The following is a 15,000-nucleotide window of genomic DNA, read 5'->3' as shown; positions in this document are numbered from 1 at the left end:
TATCTGTTTCTGTGTGTGTGTCTGTCTGTGTGAGAGGGTGTGTAACTGTGTGTGTGGGTGTGTGTGAGTGTTTGTATCTGTGTGTGTGCGTTTGTGTGTGAGAGGCTGTGTATCTGTGTTTGTGTGTGAGCGTTTGTGAGAGGGTGTGTGTGTGTGTGTGTGTGTGTGTGTGTGTGTGTGAGGGTGTGTACCTGTGTGTGTGTGTGTTTGTGTGTGTGTGTCTCTGTGTGAGAGCGTGTGTATCTGTGTGTGTGTGTGTGTTTGTGTCTCTCTGTGAGAGAGGGTGTTTATCTCTGTGTGTGTGTGTGTGTGTCTCTGAGATAGAGGGTGTGTATCTGTGTGTGTGTGTGTTTGTGTGTGTGTGTCTGTGTGTGAGAGGGTGCGTATCTGTGTGTGTGTGTGTGTGTGAGAGGGTTTGTATCTGTGTGAGTGTGTTTGTGTGTGAGAGGGTGTGTATCTGTGTGTGTGTGTGTGTGTGTGTGTGAGAGAGTGTGTATCTGTGTGTGTGTGTGTGTGTGTGAAACGTTGTGTATCTCTGTGTGTGTGTGTGAGAGGATATGTATCTGTGTGTGTGTGTGTGTAAGAGGGTGTACATCTGTGTGTGTGAGTGTGTGTGTGTGAGAGTGTGTGTATCTGTGTGTGTGTGTGTGTGTGAGAGGTTGTGTATCTGTGTGGGTGCGTGTGTGTTTGTGTGTGAGAGGGTGTGTATCTGTGTGTGTGTGCGTGTGTGTCTGAGATGGTGCGTATCTATGTGTGTGTGTGCGTGTGTGTGTGTGTGGGTGTGTATCAGTTCTTGTGTGTGTGTTTTTGTGTGTGTGTGAGGGTGTGTATCTGTGTGTGTGTGTGTGAGTGAGTGTGTATCTGTATGTGTGTGTGTGTGTGTGTTTCTGAGAGGGAGTCTATCTGTGTGTGTGTGTGTGAGAGGGTGTGTCTGTTTGTGTGTTTGTGTGTGTGCGTGTGAGTGGGTGTGTATCTGTGTGTGTGTGTGTGTGTGTGTGTAAGAGGGTGTATATCTGTGTGTGTGAGTGTGTGTGTGTGAGAGTGTGTGTATCTGTGTGTGTGTGTGTGTGTGAGAGGGTGTGTATATGTGTGAGTTTGTGTGTGAGAGGGTGTGTATCTGTGTGTGTGTGTGTGTGTGTTTGTGAGAGGGTGTGCATCTGTCCATGTGCATGTGAGAGGGTGTGTATCTGTGTATGTCTGTGTGTCTGTGTGAGAGGTGTTTATCTGTGTATATGTGTTTGAGAGGGTGTGTATCTGTGTGTGTGTGTATGTGTGTTTGTGTGAGAGGGTGTGTATCTGTGTGTGTGTGTGTGTGTGAGAGTGAGTGCATCTGTATGTGTGTGTGTGTTTGAGAGGCTGTGTCCCTGTGTGTGTGTCTGTGTGTGAGAGGGTGCGTATCTCTGTGTGTGTGTGTGTGAGAGGGTTAGTATCTGTGTGTGTGTGTGTCTGTGTGAGAGGGTGTATATCAGTGTGTGAGTGTGTGTGTGTGCGTGTGTGTGTGTGAGAGAGTGTGAGTATCTGTGTGTGTGTGTGTGTGTGAGAGAGGGTGTGTATCTGTGTGTGTCAGAGTGTGTGTGTTTGTGTGTGTATGTGTGTGTGAGAGGGTGTGTATCTGTGTGTGTGTGTGTGTGTGTGTGTGTGTGTGCATGTGAGAGGGAGTGTTTTATATGTGTGTGTGTGTGTGAGAGGGTGTGTATGTGTGTGTGTATATGTGTGTGAGAGTGTCTGTATCTGTGTGTGTGTTTGTGTGTGAGAGGCTGTGTATCTCTGTGTGTGTGTGTGTGAGAGGGTGTGTATCTGTGTGTGTGTGTTAGTGTGTGAGAGGGTGTGTATCTGTCTGTGTGTGTGTGTGAGAGGGTGTGTATCTGTCTGTGTCTGTGTGTGTGTGCGATGGTGTGTATCTGTGTGTGTGTGTGTGAGAGGGTGTGTATCTGTGTGTGTGTGTGAGGGAGAGGGTGTGTATCTGTGTGTGTGTGTGAGAGGGTGTGTATCTGTGTGTGTGTGTGTGAGGGAGAGGGTGTTTATCTGTGTGTGCGTGTCTGTTTTTGTGTGTGTGAGTGGTTGTGCATCTGTGTGTGAGAGTGCTTATGTGTGTGTGTGTTTGTGAGGGTGTGTGTGTGTGTGTGTGTGCGAGAGGGTGTGTATCTGTGTGTGTCTGTGTGTGTGTGTGTGTGAGAGAGAGTCTGTATCTGTGCGTGTGTATGTGAGAGGGTGTGTATCTGTGTATGTCTGTGTGTCTGTGTGAGAGGGTGTATATATGTGTGTATGTGTTTGAGAGGATGTGTATCTGTGTGTTTGAGTGTGTGCATCTGTGTGTCTGTGTGAGAGTGTGTGTATCTGTGAGTGTGTCTGTGTGTGTGTATGTGTGTGTGTGTGAGAGGGTGTGGATCTGTGTGTGTGTGCGTGTTTGTGAGAGGGTGTGACTGTGTGTGTGTGTGTGTGTGTTAGAGAGAGTGTGTGTATCTGTATGTGTGTGTGTCTGTGTGTGTGAGAGTGTGTGTATCTGTGTGTGTGAGAGGGTGTGTACCTGAGTGTGTGTGTGTGTGTGCGATGGTGTGTTTGTGTGTGTGTGTGTGAGAGGGTGTGTATCTGTATGTGTGTGTGTGAGGGAGTGGGTGTGTATCTGTGTGTGCGTGTCTGTGTGTGTGTGTGTGAGTGGTTGTGTATCTGTGTGTGAGAGTGTGTATGTGTGTGTGTGTTTGTGAGGGTGTGTCTGTGTGTGTGTGTGTGTGTGCTAGAGGGTGTGTATCTGTGTGTGTCTGTGTGTGTGTGTGTGAGAGGGTGTGTATCTGTGCATGTGTATGTGAGAGGGTGTGTATCTGTGTATGTCTGTGTGTCTGTGTGAGAGGGTGTTTATCTGTGTGTATGTGTTTGAGAGGATGTGTATCTGTGTGTTTGAGTGTGTGTATCTGTGTGTCTGTGTGAGAGTGTGTGTATCTGTGAGTGTGTCTGTGTGTGTGTATGTGTGTGTGTGAGAGAGGGTGTGGATCTGTGTGTGTGTGCGTGTTTGTGAGAGGGTGTGTGTGTGTTTGAGAGAGAGTGTGTGTATCTGTATGTGTGTGTGTCTGTGTGTGTGAGAGTGTGTGTATGTGTGTGTGTGTGGTGTGTACCTGAGTGTGTGTGTGTGAGAGTGTGTGTAGCTGTGTGTTTGTGTGTTTGTGTGAGAGGGTGTGTATTTGTGTGTCTGTGTGTGTGAGATAGAGGGTGTTTATCTGTCTGTGTGTGTGTGTCTGTGTGTTTGTGTCTGTGTGAGAGGGTGTGTATCTGTGTGTGTGTGTGTGTGTCTGTGTGTGAGAGGGTGTGTATTGCTGTGTGTATGTGTGTGTGTGAGAGGGTGTGTATCTGGGTGTGTGTGTGTGTGTGTGTGAGAGAGTGTGTGTATCTGTGTGTTTGTGTGTGTGTGTGTGTTTGAGAGTGAGAGTATCTGTGTGTGTGTGTGTGTTTGAGAGGGTGTGTCCCTGTGTGTGTGTGTGTGTGTGTGAGGGTGTTTATCTCTCCCTCTGTGTGTGTGTGTGTCTGTGTGTGAGAGGGTGCGTATCTCTGTGTGTGTGTGTGTGTGAGAGGGTTTGTATCTGTGTGTGTGTGTCTGTGTGAGAGGGTGTGGAGCAGTGTGTGTGTGTGTGTGTGTGTGCGTGTGTGTGTGTGAGAGAGGGTGTGTATCTGTGTGTGTGTGTGTGTGTGTGAGAGAGAGGGTGTGTATCTGTGTGTGTGTGAGTGTGTGTGTTTGTGTGTGTATGTGTGTGTGTGAGGGTGTGTATCTGTGTGTGTGTGTGTGTGTGTGTGCGTGTGAGAGAGAGGGTTTTATCTGTGTGTGTGTGTGTGCGAGAGGGTGTGTATCTGTGTGTGTCTGTGTGTGTGTGTGAGAGAGGGTGTGTATCTGTGCGTGTGTATGTGAGAGGGTGTGTATCTGTGTAAGTCTTTGTGTCTGTGTTAGAGGGTGTTTATCTGTGTGTATGTGTTTGAGAGGATGTGTATCTGTGTGTTTGAGTGTGTGTCTGCGTGTCTGTGTGAGCGTGTGTGTATCTCTGTGTGTGTCTGTGAGTGTGCATGTGTGTGTGTGTGTGAGAGGGTGTGTATCTGTGTGTGTGCATGTGTTAGAGAGAGTGTGTGTATCTGTGTGTGTGTTTGTTTGTGTCCCTCTGTGAGAGAGGGTGTTTATCTGTGTGTGTGTGTGTGTATCTGAGATAGAGGGTGTGTATCTGTGTGTGTGTTTGTTTGTGTGTGTGTGTCTGTGTGTGAGAGGGTGCGTCTCCATGTGTGTGTGTGTGTATGAGAGGGTTTGTATCTGTGTGAGTGTGTTTGTGTGTGAGAGGGTGTGTATCTGTGTGTGTGTGTGTGTGTGTGAGAGAGAGAGTGTGTATCTGTGTGTGTGTGTGTGTGTGTGTGTGTGTGTGAAAGGTTGTGTATCTGTGTGTGTGATTGAGAGAGGGTATGTATCTGTGTGTGTGTGTGTATAAGAGGGTGTATATCTGTGTGTGTGAGTGTGTGTGTGTGAGAGTGTGTGTATCTGTGTGTGTGTGTGTGTGTGTGTGTGTGAGAGGGTGTGTATCTGTGTGGGTGTGTGTGTGTGTGTGAGAGGGTATGTATCTGTGTGTGTGTGCGTGTGTGTCTGAGATGGTGCGTATCTATGTGTGTGTGTGCGTGTGTGTGTGTGAGTGGGTGTGTATCAGTTCTTGTGTGTGTGTTTGTGTGTGTGTGTGAGGGTGTGTATCTGTGTGTGTGTGTGTGAGAGGGTGTGTATCTGTTCGTGTGTGTGTGTGTGTGTGTGTGTGGGGGGGGGGGTGTGTATCTGTGTGTGTGTGTGTGTGTGTGTGAGAGGGTGTGTATCTGTGTGTGTGTGTGTGTTTGTGTGTGAGAGGGAGTCTATCTGTGTGTGTGAGTGTGTGTGTGTGAGAGTGTGTGTATCTGTGTGTGTGTGTGTGTGTGAGAGGGTGTGTATCTGTGCGTGTGTATGTGAGAGGGTGTGTATCTGTGTATGTCTGTGTGTCTGTGTGAGAGGGTGTTTATATGTGTGTATGTGTTTGAGAGGATGTGTATCTGTGTGTTTGAGTGTGTGTATCTGTGTGTCCGTGTGAGAGTGTGTGTATCTGTGAGTTTGTCTGTGTGTGTGTATGTGTGTGTGTGTGAGAGGGTGTGGATCTGTGTGTGTGTGCGTGTTTGTGAGAGGGTGTGTGACTGTGTGTGTGTGTGTTAGAGAGAGTGTGTGTATCTGTATGTGTGTGTGTGTGTGTGTGTCTGTGTGAGAGGGTGTGTATCTGTGTGTGTGTGTGTGTGTCTGTGTGTGAGAGGGTGTGTATCGCTGTGTGTATGTGTGTGTGTGTGAGAGGGTGTGTATCTGGGTGTGTGTGTGTGTGTGTGTGTGAGAGTGTGTGTATCTGTGTGTTTGTGTGTGTGTGTGTTTGAGAGTGAGAGTATCTGTGTGTGTGTGTGTGTTTGAGAGGGTGTGTCCTGTGTGTGTGTGTGTGTGAGGGTGTTTATCTCTCTGTGTGTGTGTGTGTGTGTGTGTCTGTGTGTGAGAGGGTGCTTATCTCTGTGTGTGTGTGTGTGTGAGAGGGTTTGTATCTGTGTGTGTGTGTCTGTGTGAGAGGGTGTGGAGCAGTGTGTGAGTGTGTGTGTGTGTGCGTGTGTGTGTGTGAGAGAGGGTGTGTATCTGTGTGTGTGTGTGTGTGTGTGTGAGAGAGAGGGTGTGTATCTGTGTGTGTGTGAGTGTGTGTTTGTGTGTGTATGTGTGTGTGAGAGGGTGTGTATCTCTGTGTGTGTGTGTGTGTGTGCGTGTGAGAGAGAGGGTTTATATGTGTGTGTGTGTGTGAGAGGGTGTGTATCTGTGTGTGTCTGTGTATGTGTGTGTGTGAGAGAGGGTGTGTATCTGTGCGTGTGTATGTGAGAGGGTGTGTATCTGTGTAAGTCTTTGTGTCTGTGTTTGAGTGTGTGTGTCTGCGTGTCTGTGTGAGAGTGTGTGTATCTGTGTGTGTGTCTGTGAGTGTGTATGTGTGTGTGTGTGTGAGAGGGTGTGTATCTGTGTGTGTGCATGTGTTAGAGAGAGTGTATGTATCTGGTGTGTGTGTGTCTGTGAGTGTGTATGTGTGTGTGTGTGTGAGAGGGTGTGTATCTGTGTGTGTGCATGTGTTAGAGAGAGTGTGTGTATCTGTGTGTGTGTGTGTCTGTGTGTGTGAGAGTGTGTGTATCTGTGTGTGTGTGTGTGTGTGTGTGAGAGGGTGTGTACCTGAGTGTGTGTGTGTGAGAGAGAGAGTGTTTGTAGCTGTGTGTGAGTGTGTGTTTGTGTGAGAGGGTGTGTATTTGTGTGTCTGTCTGTGTGAGATAGTGGGTGTTTATCTCTGTGTGTGTGTGTGTCTGTGTTGTGTGTCTGTGTGAGATGGTGTGTATCTGTGTGTGTGTGTGTGTCTGTGTGTGAGAGGGTGTGTATCTCTGTGTGTCTGTGTGTGTGTGTGAGGGTGTGTATCTGCGCGTGTGTGTGTGTGTGTGTGTGAGAGGGTGTGTGACTGTTTGTGTGCGTCTTTGTGAGAGGGTGTGTATCTGTGTCTGTGTGTGTGTGTGTGAGAGAGGGTGTGTATCTGTGTGTGTGTGTGTGTGTGTGTGTATGAGAGAGGGTATGTATCTGAATGTGTGTGTGTGTGAGAGGTTGTGTATCTGTGTGTGTGTGTGTGTGTGTGTGTCTGTGTGTGTGTGTGTGAGAGGGTGTGTATATGTGTGTGTGTGTGTGAGAGAGAGTGTGTGTAGCTGTGTGTGTGTGCGTGTTTGTGTGAGAGGGTGTGTATTTATGTGTCTGTGTGTGTGGGATAGAGGGTGTTTATCTGTATGTGTGTGTGTGTGTGTCTGTTTGTGTGTGTTTGAGAGGGTGTGTATCTGTGTGTGTGTGTGTGTGTTTGTGAGAGGGTGTGTATCTGTGCATGTGCATGTGAGAGAGTGTGTATCTGTGTATGTCTGTGTGTCTGTGTGAGAGGTGTTTATCTGTGTATATGTGTTTGAGAGGGTGTGTATCTGTGTGTGAGTGTGTGTGTGTACGTGTGTGTGTGTGAGAGGGTGTGTATCTGTGTGTATGTGTGTGTGTGTGTGAGAGCGTGTGTATCTGTGTGTGTGTGTGTGTGTGAGAGTGAGTGTATCTGTATGTGTGTGTGTGTTTGAGAGGGTTTGTCCCTGTGTGTGTGTGTGTGTGTGTGTGAGAGGGTGTTTATCTCTGTGTGTGTGTGTGTGTGTGTGTGTGTGTGTCTGTGTGTGAGAGGGTGCTTATCTCTGTGTGTGTGTGTGAGAGAGGGTTTGTATCTGTGTGCGTGTGTCTGTGTGAGAGGGTGTGTATCTCTGTGTGAGTGTGTGTGTGTGCATGTGTGTGTTTGAGAGAGGGTGTGTATCTGTGAGTGTGTGTGTGTGTGAGAGAGGGTGTGTATCTCTGTGTGTGTGAGTGTGTGTGTTTGTGTGTGTATGTGTGTGTGAGAGAGTGTGTATCTGTGTGTGTGTGTGCGTGTGAGAGAGGGGGTTTTATCTGTGTGTGTGTGAGAGAGAGGGTGTGTATGTGTGTGTGTATATGTGTGTGAGAGTGTCTGTATCTGTTTGTGTTTGTTTGTGTGTAAGAGGCTGTGTATCTGTGTGTGTGTGTGTGTGTGTGTGAGAGGGTGTGTATCTGTGTGTGTGTGTGAGAGGATGTGTATCTGTCTGTGTGTGTGTGTGTGTGTGTGAGAGGGGGTGTATCTGTGTGTGTCTGTGTGTGTGTGCGATGCTGTGTATCTGTGTGTGTGTGTGTGAGAGTGTGTGTATCTGTGTGTGTGTGTGAGGGAGAGGGTGTGTATCTGTGTGTGTGTGTCTGTATGTGTGTGTGTGTAAGTGGTTGTGTATCTGTGTGTGATTGTGTGTATGTGTGTGTGTGTATGAGGGTGTGTCTGTGTGTGTGTGTGCGAGAGGGTGTGTATCTGTGTGTGTCTGAGTGTGTGTGTGTGTGTGAGAGAGGGTGTGTATCTGTGCGTGTGTATGTGAGAGGGTGTGTATCTGTGCGTGTGTATGTGAGAGGGTGTGTAACTGTGTGTGTGTGCGTATTTGTGAGAGGGTGTGTGACTGTGTCTGTGTGTGTGAGAGAGAGTGTGTGTATCTGTGGGTGTGTGTGTCTGTGTGTGTGAGAGAGTGTGTATCTGTGTGTGTGTGTGTGTGTGAGGGTGTACACCTGAGTGTGTGTGTGTGAGAGAGAGAGTGCGTGTAGCTGTGTGTGTGTGTGTGTGTGTATGTGTGAGAGGGTGTGTATTTGTTTGTCTGTGTGTGTGAGATAGAGGGTGTTTATCTGTGTGTGTGTGTGTGTCTGTGTGTGTGTGTCTGTGTGAGAGGGTGTGTATCTGTGTGTGTGTGTGTTTGTGTGTCTGTGTGTGAGAGGGTGTGTATCTCTGTGTGTATGTGTGTTTGTGTGAGAGGGTGTGTATCTGGGTGTGTGTGTGTGTGTATTTGTGTGTGTGTGAGGGTGTGTGTATCTGTGTGTGTGTGTGTGTGTGTGTGAGAGTGTCTGTATCTGTGTGTGTGTGTTTGTGTGTGAGAGGCTGTGTATCTGTGTGTGTGTGTGTGTGAGAGGGTGTGTATCTGTGTGTGTGTGTGTGTGTGTGAGAGGGAGTGTATCTGTCTGTGTGTGTGTGTGAGAGGGTGTGTATCTGTGTGTGTCTGTGTGTGTGTGCGATGGTGTGTATCTGTGTGTGTGTGTGAGAGGGTGTGTATCTGTGTGTGTGTGTGTGTGAGGGAGTGGGTGTGTATCTGTGTGTGCGTGTATGTGTGTGTGTGGGTGTGAGTGGTTGTGTATCTGTGTGTGAGAGTGTGTATGTGTGTGTGTGTTTGTGAGGGTGAGTCTGTGTGTGTGTGTGTGTGTGCTAGAGGGTGTGTATCTGTGTGTGTCTGTGTGTGTGTGTGTGCGAGAGAGGGTGTGTATCTGTGCGTGTGTATGTGAGAGGGTGTGTATCTGTGTATGTCTGTGTGTCTGTGTGAGAGGGTGTTTATCTGTGTGTATGTGTTTGAGAGGATGTGTATCTGTGTGTTTGAGTGTGTGTGTCTGTGTGTCTGTGTGAGAGTGTGTGTATCTGTGTGTGTGTCTGTGTGTGTGTATGTGCGTGTGTGTGAGAGGGTGTGTATCTGTGTGTGTGCGTGTTTGTGAGAGGGTGTGTGACTGTGTGTGTGTGTGAGAGAGAGTGTGTGTATCTGTGCGTGTGTATGTGAGAGGGTGTGTATCTGTGTAAGTCTTTGTGTCTGTGTTTGAGTGTGTGTGTCTGCGTGTCTGTGTGAGAGTGTGTGTATCTGTGTGTGTGTCTGTGAGTGTGTATGTGTGTGTGTGTGTGAGAGGGTGTGTATCTGTGTGTGTGCATGTGTTAGAGAGAGTGTGTGTATCTGGTGTGTGTGTGTCTGTGAGTGTGTATGTGTGTGTGTGTGTGAGAGGGTGTGTAACTGTGTGTGTGCATGTGTTAGAGAGAGTGTGTGTATCTGTGTGTGTGTGTGTCTGTGTGTGTGAGAGTGTGTGTATCTGTGTGTGTGTGTGTGTGTGTGAGAGGGTGTGTACCTGAGTGTGTGTGTGTGTGAGAGAGAGAGTGTTTGTAGCTGTGTGTGAGTGTGTGTTTGTGTGAGAGGGTGTGTATTTGTGTGTCTGTCTGTGTGAGATAGTGGGTGTTTATCTCTGTGTGTGTGTGTGTCTGTGTTGTGTGTCTGTGTGAGATGGTGTGTATCTGTGTGTGTGTGTGTGTCTGTGTGTGAGAGGGTGTGTATCTCTGTGTGTCTGTGTGTGTGTGTGAGGGTGTGAATCTGCGCGTGTGTGTGTGTGTGTGTGTGAGAGGGTGTGTGACTGTTTGTGTGCGTCTTTGTGAGAGGGTGTGTATCTGTGTCTGTGTGTGTGTGTGTGAGAGAGGGTGTGTATCTGTGTGTGTGTGTGTGTGTGTGTATGAGAGAGGGTATGTATCTGAATGTGTGTGTGTGTGAGAGGTTGTGTATCTGTGTGTGTGTGTGTGTGTGTGTGTCTGTGTGTGTGTGTGTGAGAGGGTGTGTATATGTGTGTGTGTGTGTGTGAGAGAGAGTGTGTGTAGCTGTGTGTGTGTGCGTGTTTGTGTGAGAGGGTGTGTATTTATGTGTCTGTGTGTGTGGGATAGAGGGTGTTTATCTGTATATGTGTGTGTGTGTGTCTGTTTGTGTGTGTTTGAGAGGGTGTGTATCTGTGTGTGTGTGTGTGTGTGTGTTTGTGAGAGGGTGTGTATCTGTGCATGTGCATGTGAGAGAGTGTGTATCTGTGTATGTCTGTGTGTCTGTGTGAGAGGTGTTTATCTGTGTATATGTGTTTGAGAGGGTGTGTATCTGTGTGTGAGTGTGTGTGTGTACGTGTGTGTGTGTGAGAGGGTGTGTATCTGTGTGTATGTGTGTGTGTGTGTGAGAGCGTGTGTATCTGTGTGTGTGTGTGTGTGTGTGTGAGAGTGAGTGTATCTGTATGTGTGTGTGTGTTTGAGAGGGTTTGTCCCTGTGTGTGTGTGTGTGTGTGTGTGAGAGGGTGTTTATCTCTGTGTGTGTGTGTGTGTGTGTGTGTGTCTGTGTGTGAGAGGGTGCTTATCTCTGTGTGTGTGTGTGAGAGAGGGTTTGTATCTGTGTGCGTGTGTCTGTGTGAGAGGGTGTGTATCTCTGTGTGAGTGTGTGTGTGTGCATGTGTGTGTTTGAGAGAGGGTGTGTATCTGTGAGTGTGTGTGTGTGTGAGAGAGGGTGTGTATCTCTGTGTGTGTGAGTGTGTGTGTTTGTGTGTGTATGTGTGTGTGAGAGAGTGTGTATCTGTGTGTGTGTGTGCGTGTGAGAGAGGGGGTTTTATCTGTGTGTGTGTGAGAGAGAGGGTGTGTATGTGTGTGTGTATATGTGTGTGAGAGTGTCTGTATCTGTTTGTGTTTGTTTGTGTGTAAGAGGCTGTGTATCTGTGTGTGTGTGTGTGTGTGTGTGAGAGGGTGTGTATCTGTGTGTGTGTGTGTGTGTGTGAGAGGATGTGTATCTGTCTGTGTGTGTGTGTGTGTGAGAGGGGGTGTATCTGTGTGTGTCTGTGTGTGTGTGCGATGCTGTGTATCTGTGTGTGTGTGTGTGAGAGTGTGTGTATCTGTGTGTGTGTGTGAGGGAGAGGGTGTGTATCTGTGTGTGTGTGTCTGTATGTGTGTGTGTGTAAGTGGTTGTGTATCTGTGTGTGATTGTGTGTATGTGTGTGTGTGTGTGAGGGTGTGTCTGTGTGTGTGTGTGCGAGAGGGTGTGTATCTGTGTGTGTCTGAGTGTGTGTGTGTGTGTGAGAGAGGGTGTGTATCTGTGTGTGTGTATGTGAGAGGGTGTGTATCTGTGCGTGTGTATGTGAGAGGGTGAGTATCTGTGTGTGTGTGCGTATTTGTGAGAGGGTGTGTGACTGTGTCTGTGTGTGTGAGAGAGAGTGTGTGTATCTGTGGGTGTGTGTGTCTGTGTGTGTGAGAGAGTGTGTATCTGTGTGTGTGTGTGTGTGTGAGGGTGTACACCTGAGTGTGTGTGTGTGAGAGAGAGAGTGCGTGTAGCTGTGTGTGTGTGTGTGTGTGTATGTGTGAGAGGGTGTGTATTTGTTTGTCTGTGTGTGTGAGATAGAGGGTGTTTATCTGTGTGTGTGTGTGTGTGTCTGTGTGTGTGTGTCTGTGTGAGAGGGTGTGTATCTGTGTGTGTGTGTGTTTGTGTGTCTGTGTGTGAGAGGGTGTGTATCTCTGTGTGTATGTGTGTTTGTGTGAGAGGGTGTGTATCTGGGTGTGTGTGTGTGTGTATTTGTGTGTGTGTGAGAGTGTCTGTATCTGTGTGTGTGTGTTTGTGTGTGAGAGGCTGTGTATCTGTGTGTGTGTGTGTGTGAGAGGGTGTGTATCTGTGTGTGTGTGTGTGTGTGTGAGAGGGAGTGTATCTGTCTGTGTGTGTGTGTGAGAGGGTGTGTATCTGTGTGTGTCTGTGTGTGTGTGCGATGGTGTGTATCTGTGTGTGTGTGTGAGAGGGTGTGTATCTGTGTGTGTGTGTGTGTGAGGGAGTGGGTGTGTATCTGTGTGTGCGTGTACGTGTGTGTGTGGGTGTGAGTGGTTGTGTATCTGTGTGTGAGAGTGTGTATGTGTGTGTGTGTTTGTGAGGGTGAGTCTGTGTGTGTGTGTGTGTGTGCTAGAGGGTGTGTATCTGTGTGTGTCTGTGTGTGTGTGCGAGAGAGGGTGTGTATCTGTGCGTGTGTATGTGAGAGGGTGTGTATCTGTGTATGTCTGTGTGTCTGTGTGACAGGGTGTTTATCTGTGTGTATGTGTTTGAGAGGATGTGTATCTGTGTGTTTGAGTGTGTGTGTCTGTGTGTCTGTGTGAGAGTGTGTGTATCTGTGTGTGTGTCTGTGTGTGTGTATGTGCGTGTGTGTGAGAGGGTGTGTATCTGTGTGTGTGCGTGTTTGTGAGAGGGTGTGTGACTGTGTGTGTGTGAGAGAGAGTGTGTGTATCTGTGTGTGTGTGTGTCTGTGTGTGTGAGACTGTGTGTATCTGTGTGTGTGTGTGTGTGTGTGTGAGAGGGTGTGTACCTGAGTGTGTTTGTGTGTGAGAGAGAGTGTGTGTAGCTGTGTGTGTGTGTGTGTGTGTTTGTGTGTGTGTGTCTGTGTGAGAGGGTGTGTATCTGTGTGTGTTTGCGTGTTTATGAGAGGGTGTGTGACTGTGTGTGTGTGTGAGAGAGAGTGTGTGTATCTGTGTGTGTGTGAGAGAGTGTGTATCTGTGTGTGTGTGTGTGTGTGTGTGTGTGTGTGTGAGGGTGTGCACCTGAGTGTGTGTGTGTGAGAGAGAGAGAGCGTGTAGCTGTTTGTGTGTGTGTGTGTGTATGTGTGAGAGGGTGTGTATTTGTTTGTCTGTGTGTGTGAGATAGAGGGTGTTTATCTGTGCGTGTGTGTGTGTCTGTGTGTGTGTGTCTGTGTGAGAGGGTGTGTATCTGTGTGTGTGTGTATTTTTGTGTCTGTGTGTGAGAGGGTGTGTATCTCTGTGTGTATGTGTGTGTGTGTGAGAGGGTGTGTATCTGGATGTGTGTGTGTGTGTGTTTGTGTGTGTGTGAGAGAGTGTGTATCTGTGTGTGTGTGTGTGAGAGAGTGTCTGTATCTGTGTGTGTGTGTTTGTGTGTGAGAGGCTGTGTATCTGTGTGTGTGTGTGTGTGTGAGAGGGTGTGTATCTGTGTGTGTGTGTGTGCGTGTGAGTGGGAGTGTATCTGTCTGTGTGTGTGTGTGAGAGGGTGTGTATCTGTGTGTGTCTGTGTGTGTGTGCGATGGTGTGTATCTGTGTGTGTGTGTGTGAGAGGGTGTGTATCTGTGTGTGTGCGTGTGAGGGAGTGGGTGTGTATCTGTGTGTACGTGTCTGTGTGTGTGTGTGTGAGTGGTTGTGTATCTGTGTGTGAGAGTGTGTATGTGTGTGTGTGTTTGTGAGGGTGTGTCTGTGTGTGTGTGTGTGTGTGTGCTAGAGGGTGTGTATCTGTGTGTGTCTGTGTGTGTGTGTGTGTGTGAGAGGGTGTGTATCTGTGCGTGTGTATGTGAGAGGGTGTGTATCTGTGTATGTCTGTGTGTCTGTGTGAGAGGGTGTTTATCTGTGTGTATGTGTTTGAGAGGATGTGTATCTGTGTGTTTGAGTGTGTGTGTCTGTGTGTGTGTGTGAGAGTGTGTGTAATCTGTGTGTGTGTCTGTGTGTGTGTATGTGTGTGTGTGTGAGAGGGTGTGTATCTGTGTGTGTGCATGTTTGTGAGAGGGTGTGTGACTGTGTGTGTGTGTGAGAGAGAGTGTGTGTATCTGTGTGTGTGTGTGTCTGTGTGTGTGAGAGTGTGTGTATCTGTGTGTGTGTGTGTGTGTGTGTGAGAGGGTGTGTACCTGAGTGTGTGTGTGTGTGAGAGAGAGTGTGTGTAGCTGTGTGTGTGTGTGTGTGTTTGTGTGTGTGTGTCTGTGTGAGAGGGTGTGTATCTGTGTGTGTTTGCGTGTTTATGAGAGGGTGTGTGACTGTGTGTGTGTGTGTGAGAGAGAGTGTGTGTATCTGTGTGTGTGTGTGTCTGTGTGTGTGAGAGAGTGTGTATCTGTGTGTGTGTGTGTGTGTGTGTGTGTGTGTGTGAGGGTGTGCACCTGAGTGTGTGTGTGAGAGAGAGAGTGCGTGTAGCTGTGTGTGTGTGTGTGTGTGTATGTGTGAGAGGGTGTGTATTTGTTTGTCTGTGTCTGTGAGATAGAGGGTGTTTATCTGTGTGTGTGTGTGTGTCGGTGTGTGTGTGTCTGTGTGAGAGGGTGTGTATCTGTGTGTGTGTGTGTTTTTGTGTCTGTGTGTGAGAGGGTGTGTATCTCTGTGTGTATGTGTGTGTGTGTGAGAGGGTGTGTATCTAGGTGTGTGTGTGTGTGTGTGTGTTTGTGTGTGTGTGTGTTTGTGTGTGTGTGAGAGAGTGTGTATCTGTGTGTGTGTGTGTGAGAGAGAGTGTCTGTATCTGTGTGTGTGTGTTTGTGTGTGAGAGGCTGTGTATCTGTGTGTGTGTGTGTGTGTGTGTGCGTGTGAGTGGGAGTGTATCTGTCTGTGTGTGTGTGTGAGAGGGTGTGTATCTGTGTGTGTCTGTGTGTGTGTGCGATGGTGTGTATCTGTGTGTGTGTGTGTGAGAGGGTGTGTATCTGTGTGTGTGTGTGTGAGGGAGTGGGTGTGTATCTGTGTGTGCGTGTCTGTGTGTGTGTGTGTGAGTGGTTGTGTATCTGTGTGTGAGAGTGTGTATGTGTGTGTGTGTTTGTGAGGGTGTGTCTGTGTGTGTGTGTGTGTGCTAGAGGGTGTGTATCTGTGTGTGTCTGTGTGTGTGTGTGTGTGTGAGAGGGTGTGTATCTGTGCGTGTGTATGTGAGAGGGTGTGTATCTGTGTATGTCTGTGTGTCTGTGTGAGAGGGTGTTTATCTGTGTGTATGTGTTTGAGAGGATGTGTATCTGTGTGTTTGAGTGTGTGTGTCTGTGTGTGTGTGTGAGAGTGTGTGTAATCTGTGTGTGTGTCTGTGTGT

This window comes from Carcharodon carcharias, chromosome 31 (genome assembly GCF_017639515.1).
Source record: "Carcharodon carcharias isolate sCarCar2 chromosome 31, sCarCar2.pri, whole genome shotgun sequence".
Lineage (NCBI taxonomy): Eukaryota > Metazoa > Chordata > Chondrichthyes > Lamniformes > Lamnidae > Carcharodon > Carcharodon carcharias.
Note: the sequence above shows the minus strand (reverse complement) of the source record.